The sequence below is a fragment of the Patiria miniata genome, unplaced genomic scaffold (assembly GCF_015706575.1).
Source record: "Patiria miniata isolate m_02_andy unplaced genomic scaffold, ASM1570657v1 HiC_scaffold_8, whole genome shotgun sequence".
Taxonomy (NCBI): domain Eukaryota; kingdom Metazoa; phylum Echinodermata; class Asteroidea; order Valvatida; family Asterinidae; genus Patiria; species Patiria miniata.
The window spans coordinates 9,368,431-9,382,748 of NW_024037075.1; the positions used below are offsets into that span (position 1 = coordinate 9,368,431).

Consider the following 14,318-nt stretch of genomic DNA (forward strand, 5'->3'; position numbering starts at 1 on the left):
AATCGGTGTCTTAAATCGGGGCAATGCCGCAGTTATACAAACATGTACATGTATGTACAATAGATTTTGTGCCCACTTTCTGGACACCATCTTTTTTTCAAATCCAAACTAACTTTTACTCTGCAAACACTCATGATTTCCAGAACAGATTTTAATTAAGGTAAAAGTACCAAAGCTTGTCAACAAGTAAGTTTGGCAACATTACTTCTTACTTGACAAGGTTGAGGAAAAACTTTTAAGTTGAAGTACACCAAGCTATGCAGAGAACAATCTGCATTATTTTTCTTCCAACAACTTCCATGTTGTTGTTTGTTTTTCCCCCCATTCAGAGCTTGAAGAGGTTTACTGTTAGAGCTAAGGCCAGAAAAAAAATAGTTCTGCTTCCGATTACATGCCTATCAAAAATAGGATCGGTCGGTTGGAAAACATTTTTTTTTTGCCAATTTTTTTTATGCAGATTGAATGGGGTATTCAATTATATGCGAAGTTTTAGCCAACACTATTTCCATTGCACTACGAAAGCTATACACGAAATGGCAACAAAAAGTGAATAAAACCTACCTTTAATAATTGTTAATATATTAACGTTCGATAATTTCAAAAAATAATGGAAAATTCAGGTCGTTTGCACCATATGCACAACGCTAGTCAAGACGCGGGGAGCTGGCCAAAACTCCGAGGTGTGTGATGCGAGCATGTGTGGCGAGCGGCCGGCCATGGGCCGACAGACCTGTTTTCACGGTCAAAAATTTCGGGAAACACGCGGCATGTATCATTCCAAATACAAGTAGTGCGATCTCAAAATGAACTCTTGAACACAGAAAATACATACACAGACAAGCTAGATCAATTCTGTAAATTAACTTGCAAAAATGTTCTTTCTCCATCGGTGTTTTCTTGGCATTTTTCACGATGTCGAATCCGACCAGTTGACAGTGGCCTGCACTGCTAGCGCGCTATCGGTCGCGATCGCATAGCTATGGACTGGTTACCGCATTTTCATCATGTCTTCTAAATTGGCCCCTGCGCGGCGCGGCGGGAACCAGTCGTCGCCACGTGATATAGTCACCGTACGGACATCGTTTATATTGCGAAGCGAATTTGTAAAAATAACGGAGGTTTCTTTTGAAAAAAAGCGAATGTAAGTAAAACAAGTCAGGTGTGTTTACAAACACAAATGCCCCGCAACCGTGACTGTTCCCATGACATAACACCACTCTTTTAACATCAACTTACATGTACCTTGGTCACATGGAATGTTCATTGACAGCATGAGTGTCTTCTGTAGGTTTTATATGAATTAATCCCTAATCCCTATGATCTCAGAATAAATACAAGATTTCGATTGTTTTAACCACTGTGACCTTGACCCTTGACCTTTTGGCCCCAAATGCAAAAGGCTTCTTAGGATTACCAAGGACAATCCACAAACCAAATTTGAAGTTCATATGTAAAGTATTTCTCAAGTTATCGCGCTGACAAAATTTCTATTGTTTCAGCCACTGTGATTTTGACCCTTGACCTTTCGGCCCCAAATGCAATAGGCTTCTTAGGATTACCAAGAACAATACACAAACCAAATTTGAAATTCATATGTAAAGTATTTCTCAAGTTATCGCGCTGACAAAATTTCTTTTGTTTTAGCCACTGTGACCTTGACCCTTGACCTTTCGGCCCCAAATGCAATAGGCTTCTTAGGATTGCCAAGGACAATCCACAAACCAAATTTGAAGTTCATATGTAAAGTATATCTCAAGTTATCGTGCTGACAAAATTTCTATTGTTTCAGCCACTGTGACCTTGACCCTTGACCTTTCGGCCCCAAATGCAATAGGCCTCTTAGGATTACCAAGAACAATACACAGACCAAATTTGAAGTTCATATGTTAAGTATTTCTCAAGTTATCGTGCTGACAAGATTTGTCCGGACACACACACCCACCCACCCACACACACACCCACACACCCACCCACCCACCCACCCACCCACGGAAGGACAAGGCGGAAACAGTATGCCCCTTCGGCTTCGCCGCGGGGCATAAAAACAAATAAATACAAGCATTTTTTGATGCAAAAGGGTTGTTGAGAGGTATTTTGTGAAGACAGCCCTTACACAAAAGTTCTATAGAATTCTATAAGAAAGAATTCTATAGAATTCTATAGAATTTTGTCTATAGAAATTTTATAGAGTTTCTTTAGAAGTCTTCTATAAGGTTTTATAGAGATTTTATAGAGATTCTATAGAAAAATGGGCCATAATTCTATACAGCGGTTTATAGAATTTTATAGAAATTATACCTTTTCTATAGAACAATGAACAAAATTCTATAGAAATAAAGCTAGTTTTATTTAGAATATTCTATAGAACTCTATAGAAAATTTGAACTTTTTCTATGAAATATTTTATAGAACTCTATAGAATTTCATAGAGGTTTTCTCCAATTGCTATAAAAATATTCTATAGAACTCTATAGAAGATATGGAACTTTTTCTATAAACTATTCTATAGAACTCTATAGAATTTTATTCAGAATTTCTGTAATTTCTATAAAAAATATTATATAGAACTCTATAGAAAATTTGGAACTTTTTCTATGAACTATTTTATAGAACTTTATAGAATTGTATAGAGGTTCCGAATTTCTCTAAAAACGTTTTATAGAACTCTATAGAAAATGTGTAGCTTGTTTTGCAACATTGTATAGACTATAGAACTCAATAAAGTTCTATAGAAGTTTGGACCTTTTCTATAAGCTTCGCTTATAGAATTCTTTAGAAATATGATACATGTAGGTTTTTCTATAGAACATTTTAATACAATTCTTGCAGACATTTTTACACATTTTCATTGAGAAAAATTTGTGTAACCGGATCAAGTTCTTCAAGCTGATTTTATTGCATGAAACAACAATAATCATACAAAACAAAAAAGGGGTTGGTATATTGGCTATAAGAAAAGGAAAGAAATAGAAACAATAATAAGTAAAATGAAAACTAAAACTAAACAAGTAATAATCTAACTCGTGATACAGTAACTCACTCTAATAAAGGAAAACATAAACTTGTGTAAAGATCAACTAAAAAAGAGAGCGAATACTTAATGAGGCTTATACTAACACATACCTGTGCTCTTTCTAGCAACTCAAAGAACACAGTCTCCAAAGAGAAAACTATTAAGTCTCAAAACATCAGTGTTCCACTGAATAAACCTGTGTGGCGATGTGCCAATGATTGTATATCAATTACTGGAACAAACTTAATCGAAACAAAGCAACTTCATCGCTAAAACATCAATATCGATACATGCAATGCTGTGCACTCTTACAGTCCATCGATAAATGGCAATTGATAAACTCACTTCCTAAATACCAGCATCACACTCAGCTAAATAGCCCTAAGGGGATTTTACTCCAGAAGACAGTAACATAATCTCTAAAGGGCCTCCCTGTTTCTAGCAGAGCCCAACCACCTGTGGTGTCTGATCAAACTAACTGATAAGCAGAGGCACTGCTTGCTGAACTATATACACAAAAGCATAGGCCTGTGGCCACATGGTCTAAACTACTGTAAAAGGTTCAGCCAAAACACCATGCAACTTCCAGCATTTCCAACTTAATAAAATCACAGAAATTAGTTAAAATACAATACACTAAAAATGGAAACTGTCTAAGGTACACTGGCATCATTCAATAATCACTTAAAGATTGGACTTTAACTGACTCAACCAAATCGGTCTCCTCCTTAGTCTCGAATTATTACTAGTAAATCTATGAATTTAATAATCCTAAAGCTACATATATGTAAATATTCATCATCATTAAAATGGTCAGTGAACAAAGTTTATCCACTGCAATGACCGTTGGTCGCAATCGGTTCAAGAAATAATCACAATCAATTTGGAACACAATTCTAAATGCCAGAATTATACTCAACAAACAAAACAACTTGATTTCCTTAAGTGTCCAGTCAAATTAATCAAAGGTGCAAGGTAGCTCCATCAGGCTAATAATAAACTATCAAGTACCTAATAAAAACAAGAAGACAGAGATAAAACTCACCAATAAGATGCTATGTACTGGAACAAAAGCTAAACAGGTTTGGTGTCTGGATCTGCAGTAGGTCTTCAAGGAACAGTGTTCAGTGGGAAAGTGAGTGGCAAAGTGATCCTATCTACACTGTGGTCTTGGGTGTAAGCCCTGGTCAGCTATGGGAATTGCCCTGGGGCATAAGCTGCCAGACCTCACTACATTCCATTGCGCAATTAAGACAAGGGGGGGGGAGATATAGGTTGTGCCCTTCCAAGAGAAAAACTAAACTCAACAACCAGTCCACCAAAGGTGGCTGGTCACAATTCTCCTCTGTTAAAAGCATTGCTTTCCACAGCAATGACCGTGGATAACTACTTATCAAATTAGAGTTAATTTAACTTCAATGCACATTACAAGTGTTCGTCAAGGTTTCCTCAGAATCTGTCCATCGTCTGGCCTGTCCTAGTTGGAACTTGGCTGGAGTCCAGGTGGGCTGGTCCATCGATGAATGTCACTCGATTAGATGAAGAAGATGGAAGATGGTAAGGGTTAGAGTGACGCCCTGCTCCGATCCTCTTGGAACGTCGTAGCGGAGTTGGTTCAACTGGGGCACTGGCTGGAGACGCTCCTCCTGTGATGGATTGGGAAGGGCCATCCTGCTGGTCACTTGGGGCTCCACAGTCATCAGGGCCTGGCTGGGATAACGGAGCTGCCATGCTCGGACTGGTTATCCCGGCTGAAGTCTTTCCACTTAAATTAGGGATACTGGAACAGGAAAGAGGGGCAGGGTCCACTGGCTCTCCAGCGGCCTGCTGGGGGGTCTCCTCTGTTAAGACAGGATCATCGGGCTGGGATGTTGGGACTGAATCTGCTGGCTCTCCAGCAGCCTGCTGGGGGGTCTCCTCTGTTAAGACAGAATCATCAGGCTGTGATGTTAGGACTGGATCTGCTCGCCCTCCAGGGGCCTTCTGGGGGATTTCCTCTGTTATGACGGGGCTATCAGCCAGGGATGGTGATACTGGATCTGTGGGGTCGCTGGTGGGTCCCTGTTCTATGTCTGAAGCATACATGGTTATGACCATCTCCGGCAGTTGTCGATCTGCTGCATTTCCCGCGTCTCGTAGATTGTCTTGTTGAGAAGGATCAGTGTGGAGAGGACCATTGGGAACACTGTCTCCTGTGTCAAGGATCTCCGTTCGGGTAACCCTCTTCATCGGCCCAGTACCATCAGCTAGTTGCACCACATACACATTTGTTTGTGGTCGCGCAATCACCTTGTAGGGCGTTGCCTTCCAGTGATCTCCAATCTTGTTCCTACCAGGAGCGTGGTTCCGTAGGAGTACTCTGGTACCTAGGGCAATGCCCTTGTCGTTCGCTTTGTTGTCCCGTCTCCCACACCTGGCTGCGCTCTTCCTCTGTATGTTGTCGATGGCCATTTCAGCTGCCTGTCTCAGTTTTTGCTGATGTAATGCCACCCAAGGCTCTGTTGGTGGCGTTCCCATCACACCCTCATCAAACATCATCACATGGTCAATTGGCAGCAGTGGTTCCCGACCCATGAATATGTAGAAAGGGGAAAGGCCAGTGGATGCATGAGGGGTGCAATTATACATGAACGTTAGTTCCTGTAGATGGTCTGGCCAACGCTTTTTCTGCTCAGGGGGTAGGGTACGGAGGAGGTTGTGCAAAGTGCGATTGAATCTCTCACACTGCCCGTTGCCCTCTGGATGGTAAGCTGTTGTCCTGCTCTTTGAGATCCCGTAGGCTGAGCACAGATCCTTCACAAGCTGGGACTCAAAGTTCCTACCCTGATCACTGTGTATACGGCGGGGAACTCCATACTTCTGAAACCATTCCTTTATAAGGATTTTGGCAACAGTGGAGGCTTTCTGGTCTCTGCATGGGACTGCTTGCGTGAACTTGCTGAGGACATCTGTCATGACTAACACGTTTTCGCGTCCATCTGACGCCTTCTCTAGTGTCGTGAAGTCGATGGCTAGGATGTCTAGTGGCTTGTCTGCTTGGAGAGTACCCATAGTCGGACGGACCCTGGGAGTTGGTGCCTTCGCCACTGTGCACCTTTCACAACTCTTACACCACCTCTCCACATCAGCCGACATCCCGGGCCACCAACATCTCTTTTGTAGGAGTGCGAGAGTGCGTTCCTGGCCTTGGTGGCCAGCCTGATTATGCAGAGCCCCTAGGAGCATTGGCTGGAGCTCTGCAGGCAGCAGCAGCTGGTGGTATTCTCCCTCCAGGGGGTCTTGGTATTTGATGTAGAGCACCCCATTCTTCTCGGCCACTCTGTCCCACCTTCTAACGAGGGCCCTGACCGCATTCGTTTCGTGCTTCAGGTCAAGCCATGTGGGCTTCGTGCCATATCTCCAGTTCCTCGCGAAGCCAGCAATGGTAGGGTCTCTCTTCTGTAGTTCAGCGAGCATCTCTGGGGAGTATCCGGGTAATGTCGAAGTGGTGGGGGGTGTGTCCATTGTTGTAGTGCTGCGTACTTTCACGGTTCGGGTTTGCACGCCAGAGATTTCATGAAGGGGTGCAGACTGGGTCAATTCTTGTGTGGCCTCTTCAATGTGTACTGGATGGCGGCTGAGGGCATCAGCATTTGCATTTGCCTTGCCAGACCGGTACTTTATCTGAAAGTTGAACTGAGACAACTGGCTAACCCATCTCAACTCTGTGGCTCCGAGTTTTGCCGTTTTGATGTATGATAACGGATTGTTGTCCGTAAACACGAGAAATTCTGCGCCCAGGAGGTAGTCACGAAATTTTTCTGTGACAGCCCACTTCAGTGCTAGTAGTTCAAGCTTCATGGAGCTGTAGTTCTGCATGTTTCGCTCGGTTGGACGGAGACTTCTGCTGGCATAGGAGACCACCACTCGCCCTGATTCTTGTTCTTGAGATAGGACAGCCCCCAGGCCGTCGAAACTGGCATCTGTTTCCAGGATGAATGGCTTGGTAAAGTCTGGGAACCCAAGAATCGGTGGGGATGTTAGTCTTTTTTGTAGAGTCTCAAAAGCCTGGGTGCACTCAGGACTCCAGCGGTTGGCAAAGTCCTGGTTCTGGCTTGGACTAGGGCGGCGGCGTCCTCTACCCTTCTGACATCCTTGCTTGGTCAACAAGGCATGCAAGGGTGCTGCTATTCGGCTGAAGTGTTGGACAAATCGCCGGTAGTAACCTGCAAGCCCCAGAAAGGAGCGCAGTTCATGCTCGTTCTTTGGCGTCTTCCATTGACTGATTGCCTCGGTCTTTCTTGGGTCGGTTGCAACACCCTCTGCAGAGACAATGTGGCCCAGGTACTGACATTCTTGACGAAAGAAGTGGCACTTACTAGGTTTCACCTTGAGGCCATGGTGCCTCAGACGCTGAAGGACTACCTCTAGTCGTTGGAGGTGTTCTTCAAACCCACTCGAGAATACCAGTATGTCGTCCAAGTAGAGGAGCAAGCTGCTGTAGTTAAGGTCACCCAGAATCACCTCCATCAATCGCTGAAAGGTCGCAGGGCTGTTGCTCAGCCCAAAGGGCATCCTCAAGTACTCATACAGACCCCCAGTACCTGCTCGAAAGGCTGTCTTGTGGATGTCCTCTTCGGCAACGGCTACCTGGTGGTAGCCCTGGGCTAAGTCGATGGAACTGAAGTATTTTGCCCCCTTAAGGGAATCGAGCGCCTCATCAATACGGGGTAGAGGGTAAGCGTCGCTCCTGGTTTTCTTGTTCAGAGCCCGGTAGTCGACACAGAGTCGAATGCTCCCATCTTTCTTCCGGACGACGACTACAGGGGCTGCATAGGGGCTTGTTGACGGTCTGATTATTTTCTGACGTAGAAGTTTTTGGAGATGTGCTTTCACGTCCTCCATCTGGTGCGGGGGAATTCTACGGTGAGGCACGCAGACCGGTCGTTCATCATGAGTAGGGATGTTGTGTGTTATCGTCGATGTGTAACCGAGGTCCTCGTCATCATGGCAGAACACATCCTCATACTGCCTCAATAACTTGGTGAGATGCTTGTGTTGGTCTGGTTCTAACGTGGCATTACCAATGTCAATGTTGAATGGTAGGGGTCTATCAGACGGTACATCTGTCGTGATGCAGTTCGCATGGGCAGTGGCCTCTTCAGGGTCAACCATTTGGTGGTTACTCGTTTCCTGCGTGGTATATTCCTCCGAATGGAGGATCTTTGCATCAGACATGACTCCGAGTCGTGTCCTGGGTTGCAACCATACGTCCTCCTCACCAACATTTACAACCCTAGTGGAAACTAGTCCACCCTGGAAGGAGGAACAGGTATTCACTACTGCTACATTCCGCGGGAGGTTCCCAATGCGCCCATGCACAGCCTCGATTAAGACTTCTGATTGAGGTGCTCTTCTCGGCGCCCCTGTCGTTGTACAAGTTACCACCCTGTTACTCTGGGCTGGTATGAGGATCGGCTGCCTCCCTCCAACTTTTACGAATCTTGTCTTGGCACTTTCCTTGTCCTCCATCTCACATGCCAGCAAGGCGTTCGCCCAAGGTCCTTTGTCACGTAGTGACTGTAGGTATTTGCTACCGTTCTCCTCCAGCAGGGCTGAGCGTACCTCTCGTATCACGTTGCAGCCGAGCAAGCCTGTAATGGTACTACCACTTGCCCCTGATGCCGGTGAAACGAGTACTGCCACCCTGCCTAGCTGGATCCCAAGTACATCCATATCCAACTCCGTGTAGCCCGCATACGGAAGCTCAATGCCATTTGCTGCATATACTTTCAGCCATCTGGATATGTCTTGCAGTGGTTGCCCACCATCCAAAGATCGGTAGATACTCTCTGGCAGGATGGTCACTTCACTCCCAGTGTCAAGAATGAAGCGAACATCCTGACCCATTACTGATACAGTCACCTCGGGGCTCCTTGCAACTGCTTTCTTAAACATCTCTTCCACGGTGCAGGCATTTGTTGGGGAGCCACCTTCCCTCCCCTCCACCGCTTGGCTCTTTACGATGGAGGGCTGGCTTTTGGGGACATCTTTGGTTGAGGGGGGCGGTCTTCGTTGTCCTTTGGGGATGGATAGAATAGGGGTGCATCAGCCCAGCGATCCGTTGCCTGCGCTGGTTGTTGTCTCCTCTTGGGGCTAGGACACTGACTTGCGAAATGGCCTGTACCATCACAGTTGAAGCACTTCACTGGTCCCCGGCTCGGCCTGCTTGGTCTTGCTGTAGCAGCATTCTGGTGTGACAACAGCAACGACACCTGCTCACACAGCCTGGTCACTGCCTCCTGCGTAGCGAGTATCTGGCCTCCTTGGCGGTCGAGCTGGGCTTGCAAGGCACTTTCCGAGGCCTTAGCCGCCCTCGTCACAGCTGTGGTGGATGGACTCTCCCATGATATCACCTTGCTACGGAGCTCTGAAAACTCCATGCCGGGGTTTTCCTGTATGACCCGTCGGACCTCCCTCCGCAGTGTAGGGTCAGCTAAGCCAGCTGCAAAACGCTCACACAGGACGGCATCCTGGTCATTTATGCCATCGGTCAGGGAAACTAGAGCCACCCGCCGCAGGAGCTTCATCAGCTGCAGAGAGAAATCCTGGACTGACTCCCCGCCTCGCTGCACTCTTGCGTAGAACTCCCCCCAGCGGGACGATGGGGTATCCTGGGGGCAGAGGGTCTTCACGACCTGCTTTAATATCTTGTCTGGTGTGTCTCTGTCAGCAGCAGGGCAGAGCCGCACCTCGTCCTTTGCTGCCCCCTCGAGGTGGTCTAGAATGAACTGGACGCCTTCTGTTTCGGTCAGGTCACTGGTCATGCGCCGCATATCCTCTGCCCATTCGATGACCTCAGGGTCCTTATCAGTACGAGGTCGCCCTGACAGCTTCGCACCTCGTTCTCTGGGGACCACCACCACTTTAGTTTTTGTGCCGGGGCCGGTTTGCTGATCTAAGCGCTTTGTCAGCACCTTCACTCGTTCCTCCAATTCATCCATGGTGTAAGTTGGTGACGATCTCACACTCTGTGATTCACCTGCAGGTTTGCCAAGTTATATTACCAACCCCTTAATAGAAGCTTGAATCCTGTCTACGACGCATGTAACCGGATCAAGTTCTTCAAGCTGATTTTATTGCATGAAACAACAATAATCATACAAAACAAAAAAGGGGTTGGTATATTGGCTATAAGAAAAGGAAAGAAATAGAAACAATAATAAGTAAAATGAAAACTAAAACTAAACAAGTAATAATCTAACTCGTGATACAGTAACTCACTCTAATAAAGGAAAACATAAACTTGTGTAAAGATCAACTAAAAAAGAGAGCGAATACTTAATGAGGCTTATACTAACACATACCTGTGCTCTTTCTAGCAACTCAAAGAACACAGTCTCCAAAGAGAAAACTATTAAGTCTCAAAACATCAGTGTTCCACTGAATAAACCTGTGTGGCGATGTGCCAATGATTGTATATCAATTACTGGAACAAACTTAATCGAAACAAAGCAACTTCATCGCTAAAACATCAATATCGATACATGCAATGCTGTGCACTCTTACAGTCCATCGATAAATGGCAATTGATAAACTCACTTCCTAAATACCAGCATCACACTCAGCTAAATAGCCCTAAGGGGATTTTACTCCAGAAGACAGTAACATAATCTCTAAAGGGCCTCCCTGTTTCTAGCAGAGCCCAACCACCTGTGGTGTCTGATCAAACTAACTGATAAGCAGAGGCACTGCTTGCTGAACTATATACACAAAAGCATAGGCCTGTGGCCACATGGTCTAAACTACTGTAAAAGGTTCAGCCAAAACACCATGCAACTTCCAGCATTTCCAACTTAATAAAATCACAGAAATTAGTTAAAATACAATACACTAAAAATGGAAACTGTCTAAGGTACACTGGCATCATTCAATAATCACTTAAAGATTGGACTTTAACTGACTCAACCAAATCGGTCTCCTCCTTAGTCTCGAATTATTACTAGTAAATCTATGAATTTAATAATCCTAAAGCTACATATATGTAAATATTCATCATCATTAAAATGGTCAGTGAACAAAGTTTATCCACTGCAATGACCGTTGGTCGCAATCGGTTCAAGAAATAATCACAATCAATTTGGAACACAATTCTAAATGCCAGAATTATACTCAACAAACAAAACAACTTGATTTCCTTAAGTGTCCAGTCAAATTAATCAAAGGTGCAAGGTAGCTCCATCAGGCTAATAATAAACTATCAAGTACCTAATAAAAACAAGAAGACAGAGATAAAACTCACCAATAAGATGCTATGTACTGGAACAAAAGCTAAACAGGTTTGGTGTCTGGATCTGCAGTAGGTCTTCAAGGAACAGTGTTCAGTGGGAAAGTGAGTGGCAAAGTGATCCTATCTACACTGTGGTCTTGGGTGTAAGCCCTGGTCAGCTATGGGAATTGCCCTGGGGCATAAGCTGCCAGACCTCACTACATTCCATTGCGCAATTAAGACAAGGGGGGGGGGAGATATAGGTTGTGCCCTTCCAAGAGAAAAACTAAACTCAACAACCAGTCCACCAAAGGTGGCTGGTCACATTTGGTTGAAAATTAATATAGATTTCTGTTAACTTCAAAATGTGACATTACCATGGCGTTACTCTTTATACTAAATAAAATCAGGAAAACAACCATGACACAATTACAGTTGGACAGACATATTCTGTTCTTTTAAAAAAAAAAATTCTTCTGAATTTACAAATTTGTGCATGTAGGGGATGAGCAGATATCTTTCCAGTGCAGTGTATTAAAATCAAAGGCACCAATAATGAACACAGTCTGTACAGTGTACACGGTTAATGTGGTGAAAAAAGTAGCAGAAGTTGGGCTAAAAAAAATAAATAAACACATTTTTATATGAATTGTTTTCCTGAGAGGGATACTATAAATTTGGCAAGAAAGACACATGCATGAAAGACTTGTGATGGTTGCAACAATCCATGCCTATATTCAGTTTGTAAAACCATGCATAGAGCTTTGTTGAAAGGCAATGGTATTCAGACACGTTTGACAACTAGAATTGGAAGTTTGAAGGAAAGTACTGATCGTAATTTCCAAGAGTCATTCTATCAAGCTGTGACATACCTGTATATCATTTGCATGTTCATGTGTGTATGTATGGAACAAACTTTATGATAATCTTTTTAAAAGTAATGTCCATTGTAGTTTCCGGAACTGACATCTTGTAGATTAGGATGATGATTCCAACTGCTTGTTAAGGATGCATGCCGCTGCCTCCAATTTGCAGAGCCGGGGCAGAAGCAGTCAGACAGTCTTTGTCTTGTACATGCACATACTGCAGCTCATCTCGGTAGTTTTTGGTAGATCATATCCATGCATAGCGCAAAGGATCATGGAGACAGGTAGATGTAGAATTCTAGATGTATCATTTGAGGAAGTCTGCAGTGGGGAAAATGAATTGTTCATTTTGTAAATGATAATTTTTACAAAAAAGTGTGATGTTAATGAAATTAATGTCCACTAACAAACATGGCCATGATGACCTAAGAATCTTATTCCTCAATGCTGTTCTTATTCAGAATCTTATTCCTCAAACATGTCAAGTCAGCTGATTCTTATTTGTTGATTCGACCCTATTTATATCTATTGATGCACCCCTTAGTTTAGTCATGGAGGAATACTTTCTCCATGGTTTAGGGAGGGAGTTTGGGCAGAAGTAGTCCCACTAACTGGGGCGCTAGAAGTAGAACTCCTTTTTGACATTTGGGATGTTGGTCTGTCGTAGCTAAGTACGACAGACCAACATCCCAAATGTCAAAAAGGAGTTATAGCGACCCAGAACATGGGACGGGCAGAATTGACCCATATTAAACAAGCATGACAAGTTACATGTACTTTTGTAGTTCTTACAAATTGATGTTCTCTTGCAATTTTGCTGAGGAAGGAATCTGGTAATCACGAACTGTATTATACCGTCATGACTGAGACAACAACATTGACAGTTTGTTATAAAATATTGATATAATGTCACTATTCTATTCTGCAATAATTTAAGGTGGTTTTAAATCAAATCTTCTAACTCACCAGTCACCATCGTTTTCACCCAGACCCTTCACGTCTTCCGTAATTCTAGCAGAGTAGTACAGCACCGTGCAAATCATGATCATCCGGAGATGTAGGCAACATTACACCATGGAGGCACACAGTTAAATCTCCATCAAATGTGTTTGCAAGAACAGCAATTAATTCTTGAAAGTTTCCATAGGCATGCACTTTACTGCCAACATTCATGGTTTGAGCAATTTCATCTCAAACGTCTTGTACAAACAAGTACAATCATGACAATACATGTATTTTTTGTTTCCAGCAAACCCATTCCTCGATCCTTCCCACCATAGCTCCATGGTCCACTTTGGTCCAACTGACTGAATTCAAATCTGCTACACAGGCAGTTTCTGTTCTGGTACTGACTGGTATGCAAGGTCGTGTGTACATGTACATGCCGTGATGGAACTATATAAAACATGTTGGGTGAGACTGGTTACCAGCGGAAGGCAGTACAAGTGGTTGTAATCTGACCTTGCTTTTAGCAGGTGGTCACTTCTCATTCTGGGTGTGGGGCTGGCCAGAGGGGGGGGGGGGGGGGGTAATTGGATTAGTGTGTAGCCTTCTGTTTATTCTAACTCCTAGTTTATCTGGTGCTTCTGGGGTGAGCTGCATAAGGAGGGGTATCCTGACTTGATGATTTTATTGCTATATGAAGTATGATATGTAATGTGATGTATGCTCTTTTTGAAGGATTAATAACAATAAAAATGCAGATGGAACTTAAGTTTCTTCTTTCACATTCTAAAACTAAATAATTATTTCTGTATGTGCTTGAATAGTTCCTTCCTCCATGAATAGTTGTAGTTGTAAAAAGAAAAATTTCCTGCATACGCTATGTTATATAGCATGGTTCAAGCTATGCAAATCATGAGTAGTAACTCAAGATCGTGAATACATTACATGTAGCATGAATGATTAACAAACAACCTCATTTCCTGGCTGGAAATGTATTGATGTATAGCTTTTATTTATTTTTTAATATTAAATGATAATCTTGTACTTTTTCATAGAAATATACTTCTCTATAAAATGTATGCTTCTCTATAGAAATTATACTTCTCTATAGAAATTATCCTTGTATAGAAGTACTTCTCTATAGAAATTATACCTTTCTATAGAAATTTGGGGTCTATAGAACAAAATTGTTTTAGAAATCTATAGAATTCTATAGAGTAAACAATTTCTATAGACTCCCTCTATA

At 43.3% G+C, this 14,318-nt stretch overlaps 1 protein-coding gene and 1 long non-coding RNA gene across 4 annotated transcripts in view; both read right to left on the reverse strand.

The window, feature by feature from the left end:
* LOC119719567 (serum paraoxonase/arylesterase 2-like) overlaps positions 1–14,318 on the reverse strand; it is a 37,672-nt gene that overhangs the window by 8,627 nt on the left and 14,727 nt on the right. The window lies entirely within an intron of this gene.
* On the reverse strand, positions 11,731–13,624 carry LOC119719570. The gene is made up of 2 exons (XR_005269985.1): positions 13,094–13,624; positions 11,731–12,448 (listed from the first exon to the last, which is right to left on the reverse strand). It is a non-coding gene; the product is annotated as an uncharacterized LOC119719570 (long non-coding RNA).